The following is a 23,820-nucleotide window of genomic DNA, read 5'->3' as shown; positions in this document are numbered from 1 at the left end:
ATATATATATATGTACATATATATGGACACAAGAAGCTTGCAAATTTTAATTTCAGATGTCAAAAGAAAAAAATCAAAAAAACAACAAAACACTGAAAAAGTAAAAACCAACGTTTAAAATTATACTTATCTTCGTTCATTCCCAGTGTTCTCCCTCTCTTCCTCTGTAGGTCTTCCCTCATCTTGTTCTTCTTGCTAATCTTCATAATTTTCTTGTCCTTTTATGCTAATGTTTCCATCCTTCTAGCCTGTCATTGTCCCATTCTCTTCTTTGTTCCCTCAAATCTAACCATTGCCCTGTTTTCCTCTCTTCCTTTCCTTTGTCTCCCTTTTTTCTCTTTTGTCTCCTCCCTCCTCTCACATTCTGTTTCTTCCCAGCTCTTGCATTTTTCCTGTACACAGGGATGAGTAATTACAAGCACATGAGATTTCTCTTCCTTGTAGATCGGCACCACAATGCCAATAACACTAATAAGAAATAATTTGAGGGGAAAAATTGGTTCAATTTCCACAGAGTTGGAGCATGTTCACTGTAAGAAGAAAGTTTGGATAGTTTAATAATTCACTTTTCATTGTAAAAATGCAAATAGCAATATTCAGAGGTGCGTAACTCTGTCAGATCAGTGTGTATAGTAACAAAAAGCAAACTACAAATTTTACTTTCTCCAAAATTTAAATCCTTAAGTCAAAATTTGTGTTATGATGAAGTTTCCTAATGGAAGCCGTTAGGTAAATATTAGCATAGGCAAAACTTCTCCTTTTCTTCTGTGACTGGGAAATTTGTAGTCTGGCTTTCCAGAACTGTTATTTCCTCTGACAATTTGATATCAAAGACAGACACAGGTAAAACTGGACTCTTTTCAAAAGATAGAGAAAATACAAGGTCAGCCTGGAACAGATCATTAACATGTGTGCAAGTACGCATAATTTACATTGAATATACACATAAGTTTAGGGTTATAAAGAAACTGACATTGGCATCTTCCATGCAGGATGATTTCAGCAGAGAAAATCTGAAATAAGATAGACAAGACCATTGAAGACGGAAGAAATATCTCATAGTACGGCAAAAGTTTGGAATAACAGATGACAAATCCGGAAGCGTCAGAGATTAATGTTCTTTAATATCCATAGTTCTCCTCCCCAAATAATGAAACCTCGCAAAATGTGACCTAGCTTTAGAAATAAGAATAGGGTAAGGAAAAGAAACCAGCAGTTTGACGAATGTCTTATTTGGAGAATATACATCAAGAAATAAAACTAAGTGAAACTATATGGAAAGACATTGGTAAAGTAAGTGATTTTACAACAGTAAGTACAGAAATGTCAATGAAGAGAGAAGGTCAGCATATATATATACACAACAGTGAAAAATTACAATGCAAAGCAATACATGTGAATAAAAATGCTGCAGAGAATGAAGTTACAAATGCAGATTCAAATATAATGTAACACAGTAAACACCCACTGATCACTGATTTAAAATGCTATATCCCAAGTCTAGATCAAGAGTTTGAGCTTCTGACTGTCCTAGCATCCAGGGGTTTTATTAAATCAATAGCAAAATTCCAGAAAACATTTGTGATGCATGAAGAGGCCTCTTAAGAATACTTTTGATACCACAGTGTATCTCAAGCATTCTGTGATCCATTTGTTCCTGGCCATTCAGTTTAATTCTTTCCTAGCTTCCTTTCTTCCTTTGGCTTTTCAGATATTTGAGAAAGGTTTGTGCTTGGATCCATCCTCCTGTATTCTCCAAAGCCTGACAGAGATTTTGAAAGACTGGGAAGAAAATAAAATATAAATAAGGTGTTCTTTCTCATCAGCGAGGGAAAGGGTATTTTCGTTTGGTTTTGTTTTAACTACATCTGTAGTAGTTGGCATGAGTTCTTCCTTTTAGGAAAGGAGTAATGATTAATATTCTTGTTAATTACATGCGTTCTAGAAGGCACAGAAATACGTTGTTAATTATTTGAAATATTTATTGCAAACTCAAGGGCATGGTTACTGTGGGTGTTTGAGCTAAGCTCATTGCTTTGCAATTTTCAGAACTAGGTTTTTGCAGACTAGGAACTAGTTTCTTGCAAAAGACATAATTCTGAAAATCAGAAATATGTTTAAATGGGCTAGCCTGAAACAGTCTATGTGAAGATTTGCAAGAAGTTCTCCAAATGCTATGTAGGGTTTTGTGACTTGGTAAGCAGTTTCAGTTCTCAGATATCTGTGAGGCTGGGGGCTTGTAATGAGTCAGCTGGAGAAGTGAGTCAGTTAAACCTGAAGAATTGCTGAAAAATAGCATTTGAAATAACTAAACTTTTCTGGCTGTAAGAGACCTTTTTCAGTCTAGTCTCTACATGAACCAGGACCCATGTGTGTTTTCCCTGGCCTAATAAAAAGTGTGGCATCTGAAAGCAGTTCTGTGGTTCTTGGACAGATAAAACCAGTGAAGGACAATCTCACGGACATAGAAAGTGTTGAGGAGAAAGGCTGAGGATAGTGAGGATAGTGTTGCAATAAATCTGATTGAGGCAACTGGGTGGGTTATGATGGAAAGGAGCTGGGTTAGAAGCCCTGGATGAGTATGCTCATGTGTAGCCATCAGTCTAACATCAGTGAGTCCAGCTTTTGAAGTAGGCAGGATGCTAATGGGAGCCCTTTGCAGGTGTGTGCTAGTAATTTTGTTATTTGATATTTTTGGAAATAAATGTAAGCTCTTGGAAAGGGGCCCTTTATCAATCACACCTCCAGAAGTGTTGGCTTTTTATTCTTAGGAGGTTCTGTTCAATTATTTCTTCTTACAGAAGAATGAAATGAATGTCACTTCTTCTGAGAGACAATGGAGGCCTTTAGACAGCTCAGCTTTAGTTATAAACCAGACAATTTTCTGCCACAAAAGGAGAAAGTATCTCCAAGGGCTATTATCCTCTCTCCTTCTCATCTACCACCTCTGGATGCCAGTCTTCCGCTGCAGTGGGGCAGGGGAATGCCAACCCCTGCAGGAAAGGGAGACAGAAAATGCAAAAGGGAGAGTCCCATCAGCTTTACTTAGCTGATGACAGCAGCAAGAACACACACCAGGCAAACCCACTGTCTTAGGCATGTAGTAAAGGCACTTCTCATGTCATTCCACCTCTCCCATGACTTAAGGGAAGACACAGGTCTTTTGGACAAACTTAAGAAATGTTGCAGTGACATGCTCCACCCTTGGGCTGCCTCTGGTGGGACCGAAGGTAGGGTGGAAGGTTGATTATGTGACAACAGATATTCACGTGCCATATAGACCTCGATCCTGATAGAAAAGGTAAGCAGTAAGAAGCCTCACAAGTCCAGAGTTCATAGGTTCACCATGGCTTATATCTCCTTTAATTTCTTGTGGCTGCATATACTTATTTTGTCACTGATGCCTGCATGTCCCTTCATTCCAGCTGGGTGCTCAGGGCAGGAATTTCACGTCAGAGAGTGTAGGTAGACATATGTCTACCCATAGGATGTCATATGAGCTAAAAGAGGTAGTTAATCCTTTCAGCCTGTTACCTGATGACAGGAATCAATGTGGCAGCTTAAAAAACACACAGTCATTTTGGTGGCTCTTTGACAAAGGTTGCTCTTCTTTCATATTTACTTTTCCACTGTGGCTGGGTCAGTAAAATATGTTTCTCTTTTTCACACAGGGTCTGCAGAGCAGCTTTTCTGGGCCATAAGTCAGCCCTGATAGGATGTAGACTTCAAGACCTAACCATGAGGAGTTCACCCAGAGGCAGGACCCTGGGGACCCATATTGCATTGTGGTTTTTCCCTTGGCACAGCCTAGCTGCCTTGAAGACTGGGAGAAACAGAAAGATGAAAATTAACCTAATTTGGCCAAAAGATATAAAACATAAAATTCTCCAGAGCCTCTCAGACCCATGATGATAAACCATCCTCAGAAAACATCTTGCTCCAGAAGTACTGGAACTAATGAATCCTGATTTCCTACAGATTTGTGTTTTGTGGGTTGACTGACTTGTGTGGTCTAAGAAGATGTATGCTTTTTGGGTGGCTGGAGAATGTGTGAGGTCTTTCTCTGCATGGATTTGTTGCTTTCTCATAAGGTGTGTTCACAGTGTGTTTCTCCAAATCTGGGCAATAAATTGGGGATGACTGTCTTTAGCCAGCTGCTTGTCGTTAGATGCTTCTGAGAATGTATTTTTATTAGCCAAATTCAAATGCTATTAGGAAGGAACACAAACATTATATAAGCCTTGCTTCCACAGGCAATGGGGATAAACAACTCTTGTTCTCCCTCTGCCCTCTACTCCACACTATTTTCTGTCTTTCATGGTCCTGCTGCCTTTGATTCTTCTCAGAAATAGATGCACCTTGTGCGCTATAGGGAAGAAACCTCTTTCCTGGTTTATTTCATCATTTCCAGTGAATCTGCCTGATTCTAGCACCTTCATCCTTGTCTTTCTTATAAATTTGTTTCAGAAAGGAACTAGGTTCAAGAACAATCCACCTCCTGCTAAGATAAGAAGTCTCTGTGGAAGGTCAGGCTTAGCCATGTTTTGTCTGTTGTAGTGATACCAGCTGTAATCTTTTATTTTCTGCAGGTGAGAAGGAAGCGACTTGCTGTGTAGTCCAGGGTTTTGACAACTGGAACCATTGGATTGAATATGTTTCTTAATAAAATGAAAAAATGCACAATTATATTTTAATGTTGAGTCATACTATCTAGTTTGGTAGATGTTAGATAAGAACCAAAGCACCCCTGTTTTCAATGCATGCCTTTGCCCAATGGGATGGTGACTGTAAGGTCAGCTGCAGAATGACAAGAACAACACACACCAGAATACACACTTAAGAATCTTGTATCCAACAAGGTTGAAAGGTCTCATTTGAAAAATATTTTCCACTGAACAAGCACTGTCAGTTTTCATACTACATATTAGATGCTCAAAGGAGGTGTAGTGATATATAGTTGATATGTTTCTCCTTTATGACCTCTGAGTTAAGTGCTCTAACTGCTCTCAAGCCACTTGCAGGTGGGATGGGTGTTTTTAATTTCATTTATTTCCCTTCGGTGACAAATAATGCTGTTTGAGTAGGTTATTTCACATTTTCTGATTTTAAGGAACACTGTCTTTGCAGAAATACTGGCAATTCCCTTGCACAGAGCTAGCTGACAAGCAGAATTTGCAACCTTTAGAAACCTGTGTAAGAATATACAGCTATACAACTGTATAAGAATATTTCAATTTTGCTTGGAAAGAAAAGAATCAGTAGTTCAGAAAGGTAGCTATGACATTTTCAATTTGAAAAACATCTAGGTTATTCTTCAGAATTTTCTAGAAGCAACAGGGAGCTGTGTGTTCACCTGGGAAACCAGTGATTCCTGATGTCTCCCGGGCTGTCTTTCCCTGGTAAGAGGAAAGTCTGTGGGAAGTCCAGAGAGTCTCCAAAACCCCGACTGAAAAACAGGAAACTGAAGCGGGCTTCAGGGGAGACACGCCAAATTATCTGAAAATCAGGTATTCTGCAGGATATTTTGATTTTACCATAGCAACATCCACTAAATTGAACCAGTTCAGTCATCAAACTTCCCCTCCTCTTCTGCTCTCAGGAGCTCCCCAGAACCATTCTCTCCGCACCCCAGGCTCCGGCTCCCCTTCTCTCAGGCAAACCAGATAAAACCTTCTGTTCACCAGCCAAACCCGAGCTCGGCGGTAGCGGGCATGGACGCGGGACTCCTCCTCATCCTGCGGGGCTCCTCTAGGTGGGGCAGGCGAGTTTCCGCACTGAGTGGAGCCCGCTCCGGCGCCCGCGGCTCCGCCGAACTTCCCAGCGGAGAGCGAAGGGAAGGAGAAGTTGCGAGGGGACCGCGGGGCCGTGGGCTGGCGGCTCCGAGGTGTTTGGGCTCACGGGGAGCCAGCTGGGGACATTCATGACAAACTCTGCGAGCGGAAGGGACGCGCACTGGCACCTGTGAGAGCCCGAGCGAGCGGGACCCCGCGCCCTGTGCCCGCCGGAGCCGCTCCGGGTACCCCGCGCCCTGTGCCCGCCGGAGCAGCCCTTCTCCGGGCTTCGGAGGCCGTGAGACCGTCTGTGCAAGGTAGGCTCCTGTCTCTGTGCAAGGCAGGCTCCCGACGAGGACGTCGGCTGCCTCTCCCCAGAGCCAGCGTGCCTCTGGTACGGGATCCACTCTGTCACGGGGATGTCACCGAGGGCTGTGGCTGGAAATCGTGTTGGATTTAGGCTTCGTTTGAAAGAGGTCTACCATCCAGTGAGTTTCTCTGCTCCTAGCACAGGACTAAAGAGATGGGGTTTTTTCTGTGAATGCTAGAAAGTAGCTACGGTTCCTGGTAGTAACCTTGGTTAGAAGTTAAAGTTTCTTCACCTGAAATGTGTGGCAGACTTTTTTGTTATTAGAAGTACTGATATTCTGACTGTTTTCTAACTCTAGATGTTCCAGTGGGTTTTTTTCATTTCAACTGTAGTATCAATTCCTCCAGAGGATAGTGGAACTGCTCTTTCAGGTTTTGCTTTTTCAGGTTAACATTGCAAACTAATTTGCCTGTACTTTTTACACTGCTACTATACTTTTGAAAGCCCCACTACCACTAAAATATCACAATATTGATGGTGTTGTGGCTGACTGCATACACATGTTCATAGCATGCTGATTTTTATTTTCCCTTCTTCCACAAGCTCTCTGTGAAAGCTTGATACTGAGGTCCAGAGAGGAAAGCAGGCTGCTGCCCACACTGAGAAGTACCTGAGCAGAGTGATATTGCCTACCTGCTCCAAGCACAGGACTCTCTAGCCGTATGTGGTGCCAAAGTAGCTTTGAAATGCCCAGCTATGCCTGGGGGAGCGGAGAGCTGAGCTGGGACCGCAAAACCCGCTCCAATGGTGAGCCTTGCACAACTATGAAAGATTGTCATCTGTACTGAGCTGGGTGGTTTTAGCTGCTGCTGCTGCCACGGCTACAGCACTGATACTCTGTATTAGAAAAGGGGCAGCTAGAAAAGGTGTTTTCGTTTTCACAACTAGTGAAGCTTCTGATATATGAAAGGGCAATGGATGGCACTTAGGATCTGTGCCCCAATGGGTTGAGATCCTCATCAATAGTACAACAATGCCAAGGAGCTTAATGGCCACCGGCTCCTTGGGGTACCACCCCACACCTCTCTCCATGCCTCAAATTACAAGGAAATTTTTCACACTTTTGGCTGCTGTTCATTTGAGTGGACAAGGCCAATGGCCATGCTGCCCCTCCTCTACAGCAGAGGTGGGAGTTGATGTATGCTACATTTTGAATGTTAGGTCTTGAAATGTTTTGGGCAAGAGGTGGAAATCTCTGGCAGCTCTATGGGAAAAAATGTTGGAAATCACATATTTTAAAAGGAAATTAATGTGACTGTGCAAACCCCATAATTATTATCAGGATTACTCGGTTCTTTGTTCTCTCTCAGAAATGTCTAAGTTGTACAAAGTGAAAAGAAAGTAAGTTCGGGTGTCCTCTATTGAAGACCAATACTGACACGAAATTAATTGAGAAATTTAAAAAGACAAGAACTGTCAAATAAAGGGAATATATGCAGCAGCAGCAAGTTTGGCTCCACACCACTCATGGGAACAATTCCACCTTCAGGTAACCTCCTGTGAACCCATTTTCTCTGGAGATCATCGACAATGGTGAAACTGTTACCAGAGCTTAGCCCGGTTCTTTTGGTTGGTAGGGCACAGCGTAGCTGCGTTCTGTTTGCAATAATGTAGTCTGACCACATGAAAGAGCTCAGATGAGAAATGTGCCCAGAAAAAGCCAGCAGACTTTTTTATTTTTTTTTTTTTTTTAGTAGTACATAGATAGCTTTTGCAGAAAACCACTGGCATAAATAGACTGATTTTTCTCTATTGCAACTAGATGAAAAACATGTGATATTTTAATTTTTTACATAGGATTGTGAGATGGTAATTTTCAAGGCATCATGCTAAACTGTGTGCCATGGAAATCATCTCACTGAAAATGTTGAACTGAATGCATTTTTGCCCTAGGGTTGTTAAGAATTCCTCTGAAAATTACTTCACGTGGAACATTTAAACTTTATGTGTTAAGGTGGCATTTCTTGGAGGACTGAAATATTTTAAAACAGAGTCTAAAATTTCTAACTGAACCCATATAGCTGTGTTAGATAAATGATCCATGTCTCAGTTTTTCAGAAATAGTAGCATAAGCTTTTGAAGATTAGATTAAAATTAAGATAATGTTTTTCTCATGTTGTCATCAATGGAGGAATTCCCCTCTAATATCCTCAACAGAGTTGTTTCCTTTAACCTTGCTAGGATGGAACTGGGTCTCAGATCATATCTATGCTACTTCTTTTTTCAGCTAAAAGGTAGATAAATTGCACTGTGAGCTACTGCCTATAGCAGAATAACCAGAGATGTGCCAGCATGGCCTCACCCTACATGAGTCATTGGTGTGAAGCTGAGTGTAGATCAGCTTTTCCATTCACTCCTGTAAAATGTATCACATTTCTCCCTCTGATTATTATGAAACCAGGCCTTTACTGCCTTCTGGTGCCCTCCTGACCCTCAAGACCCAGTATATATTTTATGATGCAATAGAAGGTAACAGGTACCCCCTTTCTACTCAACAGGTCCTGAAGCAGCAGCTCTTGTTGCAGAAAATCCTTCTTTCCTAACATGTAGAAAAGTTCTGGCTGGTGTGTCAATAGGTCAGGGAGGTGTTTGCCAAAACAGAGACACTTTCTTGCCATGCACATTCCAAGAAGGTAAGCCTTGTAAAGAATTAGGTATTACTGGACAAGGATGGAGTTGTGATATGTGAGATTGTCTGCCTTGGCAAGTGTAACTGACCTCTGCTGATCGTCACTTTATGGACAAAGTGTTTGACTAGACTTGTCCCAGAAAACTAAGAACCTCCATACAGCGAAGACTAGAACATACAAATAGTTGGGCGCCAAGTAACTTGCTGTTCCTTTGCTTGATTTATCACTCATCCAATTCTACTATAAATGGATGAGATTCTGGGCCCATGCAGTCAATGGCAGAACTCCCATGAGGGTGGTTTGCCCAGCTCTTGCTGGCTCTTTGGAAACATTCAGTGATCAAACACTGTTTCCTGAATCATATTTAGCTAGCACTCATTTCTTCTGACTTGATGTAGATCAGCTTCTTCAGTTTCTTTCCACTGGGGAAATCAGAACAAAAGTAGAGAGGACGTTATTTTCAAATTCAGAAGGAGTCCATTAGAAACAAAAGAATAAAAGATAAACAGAAACTACTTTAAAAGCATTATCTGCTATTGTCTTAAGGAGAAGTTAAAGTTTTGCCAGTGAATTTTCAACTCTCTGTGGACCTGGAGTCAGGGCCACATCCTCCTGATCTGACGCAAGCTAGTGCTGGTTTTGAAATGTCAGAAGTGTCATTCTGTGAAGTTAAGCCACAATGCTTGAACTGAATCACCCACCATGAATCTAGCAACAGGTTTTACACTGCCACATTACCATAATGTCTGACCATCTGCAGTACAAAATCAATAGCTAAGTCTCTGGTGGATTTCATGGGGTTTCTGGCATTCTTTTTCAGACTCTATTCTGCAGAGCTGAGAATTTTTTTTTTTTTTAAAATCTTTTTTTTTTTTTTAATCTGGTGCTTTAAATTCTTCATGTTTGCTTTTTGGAAGGAGATGGCTCGTAAGAATTTATGTGGCAGAAGGAACTGCCAGAGCTGTGCAAGTTTTATAGCAGAAAGATGTTTTGAGGAGGTTGATGCTGTCCCGTTCCCTGTCCCACAGGGAACCTCTCCAGCAGTTGGTGGTATCTTAGCCGATCCTTGCTTCACTTTTGATGCATAGGAAGCTAGGAAGGTCTCAATGACCCTGACTGTCCAGGGTCCTGCTCTAATAATAAAAATGTGCACAGTATGCTGTGCTTTGAGAATGCTACTTTGATATAGTCAATGGCTATGAGTGAAGTGGGGAGAAAAAGGAGAAGAGTTCAGAAAACTTAGTTTGACTACGCTTGCAGCATCCTGAATGTTGATGGACCCGATACCCTTTTGATCTTAAAGTCTAAGATCAATTTAGTTTCTACCATTCAGCATCCAGCTCTTCCTAACCAATCTTCAGTGAGATACTTGCTCCCATACAAAGATACATGAGTTCCAGTTTCTTGCTGTCTTTGCTGTGCAAGTGCAGATGAATGCACATCCCCTGAAGATCATGTTAATGAGCCTCGGGTTCTTTTGGCTTTACAGCCAAGAAGGATAAGGTGCTGCAGAACTTGGCTGCATCCAAGTTCAAGCCAGCTCTCTGGTAAGAGGGAACCCAGGAAAGATTCACTCTTTCCCTACCTCCCCTGGAGGCTGTGTTGCATTTTGGCTTTATCCTCTGTACAGCAATGGAACAGGCTGAGGACCAAAGCAGAAACATATGGACAAATAATGAGAGTGCTTTAATTCTGACAGTGCATCCATCTCTTCCTTTGCATATATCACAAACAAAAACTACTGAACTGCCAGTTAAGCAGCATACAATTATTTTCAGATTGAGTGTCAGAATTTTACATTTCATTTGAAGCAATAACCATTTTATTAGTTCAGAATTAGATATTTGTAATTATCTAGGCTAGAAGGATGCATTCCTAGGACACGCTCCATTTTTCTTTTGGGACTATGCACACTCCACTTTTGGGGAGAAGGATCAGGGAGGGAAAAAGATCTGTACAGTAATAGTTGATAAATGGAGGCTTTCTAGAACTTGGCTTCTGTCACTGAAAAGAAGACTGAAAGACCCTGTGCATCTATATCGCACATCTTAGAAGAGAAACACTGGGACTACAAAAAATGAGGAACAGATGATATCAAAGGCTAAAACAGGCAGTCTGTTAAAATACCTGGTGCTGGTTTATAGCCTGCTTTAGTTAGGAACTATGAAACAGACAGCATCCTCAAACATGAAGGACTTCAATTTATGTCTTATAGCAAAGCAAAACTTGAAATTACCATCCTTGAGTAACACGTCTTCCTATTGGAACCCACAAAAATTGAAAATTCTGGGGACATGTTCTCTTTTTGTCACTTGGGATTTTGCCATTTCATCTCTGGGTGGGTAGCTGGCAACAATGTGTCCCCCGAGTTAGACATGTTTGTATTTACAAAAATAGGAAAGAATGATCTGTGGGCTGCCACCCATGCAGTGGTACTTGACAGGGGGGCAGGCAAAGCAGCAGCACCTTCAGCTGGCCACTCCCTTTCTTTCTGAGTGTTTACCACCTGCACAGCAGGCATGGCTCGATGGCTTGTGGGCTCACCTCCAAGCCACGGGAGTTTATGGGCTGGCGGATCCGCGTAAGCCGGCTGGCGTGAAGTCTGGCAGTCTGAAGCTGGTTTCACGAAGCATCCAGTTTTGCCAGCTGCAGGAGGGTAATAATTTCCAAGAGAGGGACAGAGCACACAGCTGAGGGCAGTAACTATCTCAGCTGTCACCATTTATTCCATCACCAAGTCTGAATGTCAACACCCTCCAAGAGAGACAAAAGTAAAACCGAGTATCCAGGCATTGTGGGACACAGATTTATTCCATTAAATTGAAATACTTCCCCCTTGATGAGTCTTGCCTCTTTAAATTTTCCATACTGAAAAAGCATGCGCTAATATATTGCCAATTGGAGGGATATATTTTCTGTGCATGTGTAGATCCAGTTGGTTTCTTTGGGACGTAAAATACAAAGGAAAAAGCCATTGTTCTTGTCTTGCTCTCAATTTTCAAAAATTGACAGTTATTATGAGCAGACCAAAACAGATAACAGATGGCACTGGCTAGCAACAAGGAAACCTTAGATGCAAATATTGTATGGTATATAAAGAATATCTCTGATGTGGCAGGGTTATGTTTTCCATCATGGTTTCTAACCAGTTGTGAGAAAAGTCCAGTTCTAGCACTTCGTGGTATTTAATTGGATATGAAAGGTGCAAATAAGTCAGCTGGTGACCAAATGATAAAACTGGTAATAAATAAATAAATAACCACCAAAAACCCCAACCTGATAAAATTAATATAAAGGGACTCAATATACTTCCCAGTAAAGCCAACAGGAGACTCTCCAGTCATGTCAGCAGATATCCAACCAGCCTGTCAATTTCTGATTTTCTTACAAGATCCCCATGTACACAGGCTACGCTGCATAAGAGAAATAAAGGGTGCTTGTCTCTGAATGCTTTCCTGGCCCAAGTGATCAATCAGTGGTTTTCACAGACATCAAGATCAGGCACCATGCAGGGTCTCTCAGAGAACGCAGCAAGTCCAGCATGTCAGCCTCACAGGTGCCTGGCACCCCTGCTCTCCCAGACCCGGATATCTTCACAATGAACCAGAAGCCACAGCTGGGGTGAACTACAGGGGGGTACCCAGTATGGTGCAGGTCTCCCAGAGCTTGCATAAGGCTGTTTCTAATTTAGCTTTGGTGGAAGTCAGACTAAACAAACAAATGAGTATCTCTGCTGCAAATATCTGTGCATGGGGAAACACCAGGAGCAACTTTGAGGAGGCAGTGAGTGGTGCCCTTGAGGGTACAGCACATGGGAGAGGCACGTCCACATGTAGATGAGACATCTGGCTGCAGCTTGATGAGTGTACATATTTTCCACTCACTCCTGCCCACAATGTCACCTCTACCTCTGCTTTTAAAATGCAGCCTCCACAGCAGGGAAAGGCAGCACAGGTTGAAAAAAAAAAAAAATCCCACCAACTTCTCTTTCCAACCAAGAGTGAAACTCCTCTTGTAGCAAATTAATATCAGATCCAAACCCTAGAATGAGTAGTAGGGGTCTGAGCAGCTGGAAAGTTGAGGTCTAATGTCTTGGTTGGGTAAGATTACAATTAAATGCCTTTTTTCTTGCAGAAATGGGTGCTTGCCATATCTCCAGTGTAACACAGAGCACTTGTTTCTTGTGCTGCAGAGATCTAAGATATCAGACCTTCTATGTACTGCAGCAGACAAATACACTCAAAATGACAGAGCAATTTCTCGTATTTACTCTCTTTGCCTCTACCCTCAGTGCCTGTAGAGGCAGATCCATGGCAGTGAGCACAGTCTTACCTTGTTGGTAGAAGGATGTGGTTAAATGCTCCCTGATTTTTTATTTTTTTTTAACTAGAAAATGAGTCTGTTGATGTGGTGCCAGTCAAATACTGACAGAAATCTGGGAGAGCTGTGAAGTTCATTTGTTCACTGATGCTTCACTCATAAGTTACGTGCCTTAGCAAGTTACTTTGCTGGCAAAATAGCTTTTTCCTAGCCCTTTGCCTATTTAACACTGAATCTATGCCTATAGAGAGCATCAGAGCATCAAGAGTTTTCTTTGTCATATGTATAAAATTCAGTTTTTCTTTGAAATGTTTCTTAATACTCTTTCTGTGTTCAAGTAAAGCTGTCACTGAGTTCACTGAGGTTTGCCCACACAAGGAGCAAAGGTTCTGTCCCCTTGAGATTACACAAGCCATTTTCTAGTAATTTGTCTGCTAAGGTGACAGATTTCCTTATTATAGCACTGAAAACAGGAACTTCACTGTCTTCTAACAGAAATGGCTTTACGTATTTTATGAAACAGAGCCAAAGGCACTGCTCTTGTCAGCTGGAGTTGGTGGCTGTTTGGTTGATCTGGACATGAGAATTATCTACTTCCCCTTCCTCTTTTTTTGTTTTTGTTAATGAAGGCTTTATGCCTGACTAAAATACATAGCTGTGTTTTTCCCTTCAGGTCATGTTATCGGAAGCTTTGACTTGGGGGTGGGAGTAAAAAAGTTCACTTACTAAGTAAGATTAAAGAAATTAAAGGCTAAGGCTCATATTTAATTTTCCCTTGTAGATGTAATTTTTCAAGTAGTGACAGCATCAGAACCTTTTCAAGTTTTATAGCTATTTCACATTTGGCAGAAACAACAGGAAACCATCTGTAGCAAAGCAGGATTGTTGTAAGCATAATATTCAGTAATGAAAAAAAAAGATTAAAAGAAAACACTGCTATCTTTATGTGATAGCTTTGAAGGTGCAAAGAGCAGGATGCTTGCATTTGCTACTAACTTCATAAAAATCTTCTAGATGAGTCAGCCATGGAAAATAATTATTATTTCAGCAGAAGGAATAAATCCAATAAGAAATTTGACTTTTGGTTTCTTGTTGAGATTTCCATGATGATTGTAAAGATGCTTGTGGTAAGGAAACTGTATATACCTGTTTTCTGTAAATCATAACTTACAATGGTGGAGCTTATAAGTACACACACAACTTCAAATAGTCACTTTGTCCCACAAAAGGCAAGTAAGCTGCTCGTGTTCTTAAGCTTTAACTCCTGGCCTGAAAGCATTTTCTAGATGAGGGAAATAAAAATAAATTGTGGAGATTTAGATGGCTTGTACTGTCCTCCGTTCCCATATGACATGATATTTTTGTTCTTGCTTTGCTGTGTTTTCTGTGCTGGAAAGGAGACTTCTAGACTGAGAAAGTGCATACTCGTTGGTTGCAGGTAAAAACTACGTTTTGTTGAAACTTACTTTGTTAATTGGGGTGTCACATCCCAAGGCTGCAGTTTCGGGGGTGCTCATGGTAGCCGGAGAGTATCTCTGAAGACCATGGTCAGTCCTGTAAAGTTGTTCTATTGCAAATATCCTAGTCAGAATGTCCATTTAAGAAAGAGAAAGAATAGTTTTTTTCAGGTGTGTTCTAAAATCTAGCCTGGGCTAAACTTGTCTGTAATTTCTTTGTCACTGAGAGTGTTTCAGATTGAGTGTTTAATAATCAGACCTAGTTTTAAGATAGCATTTCACTCCGCAAGAGTCAAAATGTGTCAGGGAACTGCAATATCTTCTTGTTATTAATGTCTTAAATTATAGCTAGACACCCTGTTTTTCCAGTTTTTGAGGCAAGTTATGAAGGCTTTTTTTTTTTTTTTTTTTTTTTTTTCGTGCTGAGCTGATGAGACATTAAAGGTTTCTTTTTCAAATAGTTTGGCTGTTGGGTTGCTCCTTTCACTCACACCTGCCCCTTGACTTAGAAATCGTCTCCGCCTCTTCTGCATCAAACACTGATTTTACATAGGCACAAAGAAAGTGTGGAAAGCCAACAGCTCGCACCGTCATTAAGATGAGAATACAAGAAGAACAAAACAGCGCAATGGTAAGAGAAATTTAACAATACCGTGCCTTGCTGCGAGTCTGACTAACCAGGGCTTTCCCACAGGAGGGAACGGTGCTGAGGATACCGCAGGATTAGCAGATGCATGCAGGGCTGCTGGCACTGACTAAGCCAGCAACAGAGAGTGAGTCGAAGTTCTAGACATGAGTCAGGTTTTGAACTTGTTGTGGTTTGTAGCGGCTCAAAAGGCTTTGTATGGCATCACTGCCGGAGTCTGCGACTGCGAAGTGATGGGCTTACAGCTGGTAGAGCCACCGGCTGCTTTGGAAGGGAGCGCTTGCTTTCAACAGAACACTGTAGTTGAGCTCAACATCCACAGCACAGCTTTGGCATAATTTTAATGCCTTTACCAAAGTGCTCTGGCTTATTAGTTCAGTAAGATCTTGCTAATTGTGCAAGCCTCCCTGGAGAATTTTAGAGACGCTCATGAGAAGCATCATAAAATTATTTCTTAAAATATATGTGACAAAAATAAGGCAAAAGCGGTGGAATGGTACATGCGTTTAGCAGCTAAAGTAAAATTTTTTTTCTCTGTATGCATGGCTTTTCTTCTGGAATTCTAAAACACAGAGGAACGAAAATGAGAGGAAAGCATGATGTCTGGATTTGGTTTGTTTCTTCAGAACTTTCTGTTCGTGCCTTTTGAAACAGTTTGGCATAAAGATTTGAGTCCTCAGTCCTGATGTCATGGGTGTTTTTGCCATTTATTTTAAGAAACTGTTGATATAGTTTTATCTGCTGTTGCCTGCCCCTATGTCAGAGACGGACTAAAACTTTAAGAAAAGGTGCAATTGCTGCACAAGATGATGAAACTGTATGAGTTTAATCAAAATGAGTGAAAGACATCTACTATTCCCCTTGCAAAGCCAAGTGCAAAGACAGTGCTAACAGATCAACTTTCCCAGAAATATATGCAGAAGCTGCTCTCTGTGGTATTTTCCTTACCATTACTAATTCTAGATGGATTAATTTAACAAGAGGTGCACACAGATCTTTGCTTAGCTTCATAGGCATGTCCACTTTTGCAGAACAGATGCAAACTCACAAACAATTCTGCTTAATTCTGCAATATTTTTCATCTGGAGTTTTCATGCTTTTTTTGTATATATAGATGAAACACTTTTCCTTAATCACAGAAGAGCAATTAGTGCCGGGTGTTTGAAAAGGGCATAGAATAGCAGGCACTCTCGGAGTCTTTTATTCAGCAGCACTCTGAGGTGTGAAGCAGATACTTTCTGTTAGATCATCTTCAAGGACTTAATCCCAAGGAGGAACTTGGATGCCCAGCAGACAAGTCACTTCGCATGCTAAGTCTGAAACTTAGATACTAAGAAATCTCGCATGCCTCCTCTTCACCGCAGAGGTACCTACATACCTCAACACCCACGTTTGTATCCAGTGAGTTCCTTGCATGCCTGAACGTGTGCTTCTGGACATGCTTTACCTGGCTTGGCCTGTGCTGGATGAACAGACCCACACACCACATGTCAGGTCCTCCCGCTGAGAATGGTCACACTGTAACATGCCCAGAGAGCTCAGGTGGGTCCTCTGAACTCAACGTGCTCCTCAGCCTCTGGAGACTTCAGCTGCTTTACTCACAACAGCGTCCCCAGCCCCAGCTCTTGTGCGTTCCAGAAGAGGCGACTGTCTGTCTATCCCTTTTATATTTTAACTGTTACATTGTCATAGGCATAAGTGACAACTTGGAGAGCAAAAGAGAAATAATACTGCCATGTGGTGGGTAGGATGTCCATACACACTTGCCAAAATGTGTGGAGATATAGGCTCTGGGTAATAACACAAAATACCTAAATTTAGCTCAGAGTAAGAACTGGAGCCAAGTTTCCAAACCCTGACCCAGGTGGTGCCCCAGTCACTAGGTTTTGGAGTCATGTGTCTGAGTGAAAAAGAGAAAAAAACTGTCTCATGCAAAACAGAAAAGCTGCAGGAGGAGGGAGCTGGACAAACCTGGAGAGCCTGTGTAGCCACACTGCCTGGCCAGGGGCTCTGAGCAGCTCCCTCCCCATGGAACCCACACAGCCAGCCCCCAGCCACTTAGAGGCAAGATTTCCAAAACTGTGTTCAAACAAAGGAGGATCCTGGCAGGTGAAGGTGTTTGGCCTTGTGTTGCCCTGTAGATGATGGGGGTATTAAGTGCAAAAGATACGAAGCTTTGTTAGGAAGGGTTCCAAGCGCTGGAATTTGGAGGAAGTCTGGAGGACTGTATGGCAAAGCCTTGTTAGGTTTCTAAGCCCTGCCAGGGTCATGGCCAAGGCATTTTGAAGATTTCTGTTTTGAAGTGTCTCTTCCCAAACTCTGGCTGTAACAAGGATACTTCCAACCTTCTGTGTCTGCTGTGGAGCACTAAGTCCATTATGGCACAGTTCCTGTTGTGAACCTAGCCTGATCCCCAGTGAAGCAGGAAACCTTCCTGGGAAAAATGCTAGACATTAGTCTGGGCTAGTTAAAGATGGCTAAGAGGCAAATAGCTGCAGGAACACTAGCATGCATGAAGGATGATTTCTGATGTATTAGTGTCTTGTGGCCAATAGCCAGCTCCAGCTGAAGCTCTTTCTACTGGGACGTTTGCAAAGACCTTGCTGCATTTGTCAGTGGCTCACAAGGCACCCTTGTCACATGCTGCAGTGCACCATGAAACCACTGGGGTCTGCAGGGGAAAGGGGCTGGGGGTGCACAATTAAGCTGTAGAAGTGTGTGGGAAATTGCTTCATGGCCACACAAAGCCCATTTGCTTTGGAATCCACTTAAAATTTGGGTAAATACACCCAGTTAAAAAAAAAAAAAAAATCAAAACCACAAAGTAGCCCTCCTGCAAATATCCAATAATCCCATGGCTTTGGCACTCTCTTGAGATGCAGGTGTTGGAAATTCAGTTCCCCATTCCAAATTAAACAGAAGGAGTATTTGAGTTGTCCCATTTTACTCAAAGTGTGTCATACACCTGCACCAATAAATTGATCTGTGGAAACCATATACTCCTCTGAAATGTGCTAACCATGCCCTGTAATCAAGCCTTCAGTCCTTAGTAAGTTATAGCAAAACATTTCAATCTGTTAAAGAACAATTATTTGGAGTGCAAGCAGAGAACACAGCAGAGATTTAGGAGACAGACGGTGCAGGACAAACTTCAGTAAAGGGGTAATAGGTGGTATCAGTGTGGTCATCTTAGGTTTGTATTTCCAGGCTTTTGAGTGGCTTTGAAGTTTAAATGTTCTACAGTAACTATAGTATTTTCTGAACACAGACATTTGTATTGTAAACTAATTGGTTTTTGGTTGAGAAACTGCTGACTGAGCTAATACCCCTTTCTGTTAGTAGGCACACTGGCTTCAGCTGCTGATGCCGCTTTGGGAGCGGGAACAGCACAATTTTTAAAGTTACTCCCTTTTGGAGAAGTTTGTTTTATTGGGCATATAAATTAGGGAGAGTCATTTTGTATCTCTGTATACAACTTTGACTTCCTACAAGAAGAATACATGTGTGAGAAATAACAGGACATCAGGGATTCAGGTGAGGGGCTTTATGTATGTAACATTCTGGGCAAGAAAAATGTACAGAACTGATTCCATGCAGACAAGCAAACTCAGTCATTGTTTCCTCAAGGCTTTATAAAGCATGAGGTGCTAAGAGACAGAGCAGTCTTATGGTGGGTTTCTTTGGTTTGGGGTTGTATTTTTTTACAGATTTGTATATCCAGTATGTCATGACACGACAACAAAGATGAAAGTGCTTTAATTGGCAATTTATTTGGATTTGGGTCACTTTTAATTGCATGTGAATAGTGCAGAAGAAAAATAACAAACAAAGCTTATTAGTAACAAAGAAAAATGCTACCCTTTCTGCTGCACACTTGTGGGCTGAGATTTGACATAATTAAGCTCAATGTAAAAATAACTCATCTATCAATACCATCATTTATCATGAAAGGATGAACTCTCTGTAATGCATGGTTTGAATTAACTGTTGCTTGCTGTTGAAGTCACTGAGAAGCTGTGTACACATTTGGCACTTATGTGCATACATGAGGTTTTGTAGATGTCTTTTGGAGACAGAGCCAAGAGAGACGAAAAAGCAGACTCTGAAAGCAACCTGAGCGCACATGTGAACACAAGCACTTGCTATGCACTGAAAGCTTTGTCCTTTAAACAAGTTTCCTGTTTGCCTTTTTTGGAGAAGAATTAGCTTTCGTTGTTCGCTGTTTTAAAGCTCTTCACTTTAACATGCCCTCAGGTCCCTGCAAGGTGACACTTTAGACAAGCTGTAAAAGAAATGTAGTTCCTCAGCTGCTGCTGTGCACTTGATAGTTTTATCTCATAGAAATTTTGTTTCTATAACCCTTTATTTATTTCAAGCAAATATTCATGGAAAGAAATATATATATTTTACAGGGTTTTGCTATAGAATATATTCCTACCACTACAAGTATGACTTCTCCACTGCTTACACAGAGCAACACAATTTAGTCAGACTAAGCCGTCTTCTAAGAGCTGCCCCAGACCAGGGGGACTCCAAGGGACCCTGAACCAGGAGGGCTGCCCTCAACTCTTGGAGAGAAACAGGTGTGCCTGGAGGCAGGAAGGGGCTCTTGCCATAGCCCTCTCAAGTCATAAACATGGCTGCTGCTGTATTTCAATTTGCAAGACAATCTTGACATTGACCACCCCTTTGCAGGCAGAGGCTAATGACACATGATGTCACATTGCCTTGGTAGCAGTGGGGGAGTTGAATGGCTGTGGAGAACAGGTGCATGAAGGGAGCAGGTAGAACAGAGGGTTGGGGTTGCAGCAAACATGAGGAAAGGATGCTCAAACTACGTTTGGGCTCCCAAGTGTATGAAGATCAGCAGGAACACGAGCAGTGGCTGTGGGGACAGCACAAGGTGCTGGCAGGGGGAAGGAGTTCCTGCTGCTTTCCACTGAAATGCTGCTTGAGGTCGAGTGGAGTGGGAAATGGCAGCCAGAGGAGTCACACAGCACTAAAAAGGAGTCATTGGCCCCTCAAAGCATGTGTGGTGATGGAGAAACTGAGTTAATAAGAGGCAAAGGACCGAATGGGGACAGAAACCAGCAAATGATTGGAGGACAGGGAGAAAGATGACATCTCTCTGGGGGTGGAGAAGGAATTGCTGGTGAACCCAGGGCATTTGCTGTCTTATTCATTGCTGGTGCTCTCATTCTTGAATAACATAATGAGCACCAAACTTTAAAGTTCCATTTTCAGAATAGTAAAATTATTCGATCAGAAACACAAAGGAGGGAGAAAGTACAAACAAAATTTCATAGGCTGCAGAAAAACTATCTTGAGCCTAAGACGTGTCTATGGATCTACCATGTAGCCCTGCATGCATATGTACGTATAACATATAAATAAGTATTCACATTTTTCATTGGCTCAGAAGTAATTTTAAAAGTTCCAGTGATCACTGGTATACAGAAATTCCCTGGAACCTTCTTAGCATGTTATTGCAGCAAGAGCTGTTCAACACCAGCAAAAGATGCACATTGTGTACAAATACAAAATTAATTTATAGCCTGGAAAAGTAGTTCATCACAAATAATTATGTGGGCAATCTCAGTTAATGTACAAGTTTGTCATCCATATTCATATTTTCATCTTCTGAAGGTCTTTTTTTTTTATCACTGTTCATTGCCACTTGTTTTGGGAGATGCTCAAGATCCTTTTGGGAATGGAAGAATGCAATGATTCTACATGGTTGTGAACTTGGCAGTGCTGGGTTAATAGCTGGACTCAATGATATTAAAGTTCTTTTTCAACCTATGTGGTCTTATGGTTCTGTGTTTAGGCCAGAAGGCCCTGATAGTGCCTGTAACTGCTTCGTGAAAATTCTGTTATTTTTAATAGGCAGGCAGCAGTGAAGCAGCTGCTTAGAGACAGGTATTTCTCTCTCCCACTCCTGTGGCTCCTTGTGATGGCAATCTGAATTAGCCTTGCTCACGTTTTTGGTTTTGGTTGGGTTTTTTTTGGCAAAGCTGCACACAGTTTATTGCATTTGACTTTAGGTTCAAGCAGCATTCTGTAGTGCTGTCAAGTGCTGAAATGTCAGAATGAAATACTGAATGCTATTACCTCAGAAGTTTGGTGTCACAAACTATGGAGGCTCCAGGCTAAGAGTCCACAACATTTCCCGTGATTGCTGCAGCAGAGCCATGCTCCATTTTTCAATACACTGGTCACAGGCTGATGAAACTGATTTCTCTGAGAATCTTTTGCTGGCACCAGATAGAAGACATCCGCCCCCAAGAGAAAACAAAACAAAACAAACCCCCACAAAACAATCCATTGAAAAAGAAATCTAAGAAATAAATATAAATGGTAAGTTTTTCAATTGCAAAAAATGGAACAGGATACCTGTGGCCAAGCTGAGACTGATGCTCTAGCTTCACACACAGTTGTGTCAGTTCAGTGCTAGTGTAGATGTTTTTCCTCTCACCCAAGTCGACAAATGTTGAATGTGTTGTTCAAGCCCTCTTCCCACCCTCCCTTTTGCCCTGTTTTAATTCTGCTGCAAACTTAACCTGTCTTACTCAGATTTGTAACAGCATGAGGCTTATGTGCTAGCTGGGACATGCAAGTACCTGGAGTCCTAGAAATGCTCATGATTTGCATTCTTAATGAAACATAATTTAAAATCCTAAATATAGAAAGTGCTCTATAACTGAAATGGATTAAACCAGCTCCTTTTTCCCAGATCTCAAACATCCCTGTCAGCCCAGAAGTTTTGGAAGAAGCCCTGTAAAGCCCTGAGTCTTAAGTGCTTGACAAAGGAGAACCAGAAAACCAAACAAAGATCTTTCTTTTGGGTTAAATCCAGAATCTGCTGATGCATCCTGCCCCATAGCAGGTCAAACTTGTGATGCTAGAACAGTCCTTAGGGACCTTAGTTTTTTTGCTAATCCCATATTGCTCTCTATCTCTGGATCCAAGATAGGCATTATGAAATGCTTCAGAAGGACAGGTTTTACTAACTTTGAAGTTTTGCATTAACTACCTATTCTGTCATATTTTCTGCCTTCTTTTCTCTATCAGTTTAATTTCAGAATATCTCCTCAGAACCGTTTTTGAATGCCCTGGATTAATGGGGCATTATTCCAAATGCCATGGTAATTCTTCACCCTGGAAAATGCTCCTTAGCTGGTTCTACACCACAAATTGCATCCTTACTCCCCAGCTTTTACTGGGCCTTTGAGCGATAATATGATATAGGCAGTAAGTATCTCTGCCAATTGCCAGGTGTTATTTTCTTATTATGACAGAGGTTTGCCGCCTGCATCACTTCAAAGCCTTCAATAATTAGGCCAACTCCTAATGCTAGAGTTTCAGCAGCCTGAGCTCTAGGATGTTCAGCTGTGTTTCTCTATGTCCTGACACTGTCCTGAGCAAACTCTTCTGTCTCTCTTATTGTTTGCTTCACCTGTCTCAGTCTGCTATGGCTTTGCTTCCCATCAGACAGATTCAGTGTAAAATTCAGTCCTTTCTACCAAGGGTTTTCCTCCAGAGAAATTTAAGAAGCTGAATGAAAGTACTAACCACAGCTTACTTAGGGATGTGACCCTAAAATGAAGAAATCAGGCTTGCCTCGGAAAACATGAGAATGACATGAATTGATGGCACAGTCCTTCTCATTGTCTCCCACCAAGTCAAAAGGCTCCTTTCAGTCCTTCACAAGCACCCGAGCAGTTACCGCTTTCCTGGCTCTGGGGTGGCTTAAGGATCCCGCGCAATGCCTGGTCCCACAACCTGGCTGCCACAGGCGAGGAGAGGCTGGGCCAAAACACAGGTGCCCACACAGGCAGCCAGACCCATTTCATCCTCACGCCCCATGCCGCAGGGTGGCGGCTGTCGCTGCCTTCTTCCCTGGTCACACCCTTACACACTCCTTCATGCCCGTCTGTCTTTTCCTCCACCCACTACCTGCATCAGAGGTTTGATTTCTGCCCCCCCCCAACCCGGTTTTGTTGTTTTTTCTTTTCACCTCAAAGTGATAGCAATTCCTGGTGCATTTATCTTAGATGATGTGGTTGTTGTAAGATGAAGTACCTGCAGCAGCCAGTCTGCGGTTGATTTGAACGCAGGCGAGTCTCAACAATGAGCTTTAAGGAGGGTGTCAGGTATAAATCTTGTCTTCAAACAGCCAGGTTGCATTCCAGACTTCAGAGACACCTCTTTGTGTGGAAGGTTGGTTGGGTTTTTTGCCTCTTTTTTCTTTTTCTTGGACCTGGAAGAGGATGAAAGTGGCGGGGTGTGTGCGTTCGTTTAGGCTGATAATGAGAGTGGGGCTCACGGGCATGGTAATTTGGCAGCCTCTTCACTTCCTGTAACAGTTAAAAAAAAAAAAAAATCATTCAAGGGCTGCTTAAAGACAAACATTTTTTGTTTAACTACTGGTGGCTCATTTTCTGAACACCCATGCAATTAATCTTATTTGTATTAAAGAGGCAGGCTGTTTTTTGTAAGGTTTTCTGAGCTATAATTAATGAAGATCAAAAATGTTACAGAGATGTAACATTTAACTTTTCATAGGTGCAACAACATCTGCAGCAATTAGAGAAGCAAAAGAAATAGGCAGTGTGTTGGGTTTTTT

The 23,820-nt window shown here is 41.9% G+C and overlaps 1 protein-coding gene across 1 annotated transcript in view; it reads left to right on the top strand.

Annotated features, from left to right (window-relative positions):
• Positions 1-5,719: 5,719 nt before the first annotated feature.
• The window catches only part of EDAR (ectodysplasin A receptor), a 71,924-nt gene continuing 53,823 nt past the window's right edge, over positions 5,720-23,820 (top strand). The window contains exon 1 of the mRNA XM_040056212.1: positions 5,720-6,088. The gene's annotated coding sequence lies outside the window, so the exon portion shown is untranslated. The remainder of the gene's footprint in view (positions 6,089-23,820) is intronic.

This window comes from Hirundo rustica, chromosome 2, assembly GCF_015227805.2.
Source record: "Hirundo rustica isolate bHirRus1 chromosome 2, bHirRus1.pri.v3, whole genome shotgun sequence".
NCBI lineage: Eukaryota > Metazoa > Chordata > Aves > Passeriformes > Hirundinidae > Hirundo > Hirundo rustica.
The sequence above is the reverse complement of the archived record's forward strand: the minus strand, read 5'-3'. Positions and strand labels throughout refer to the sequence as shown.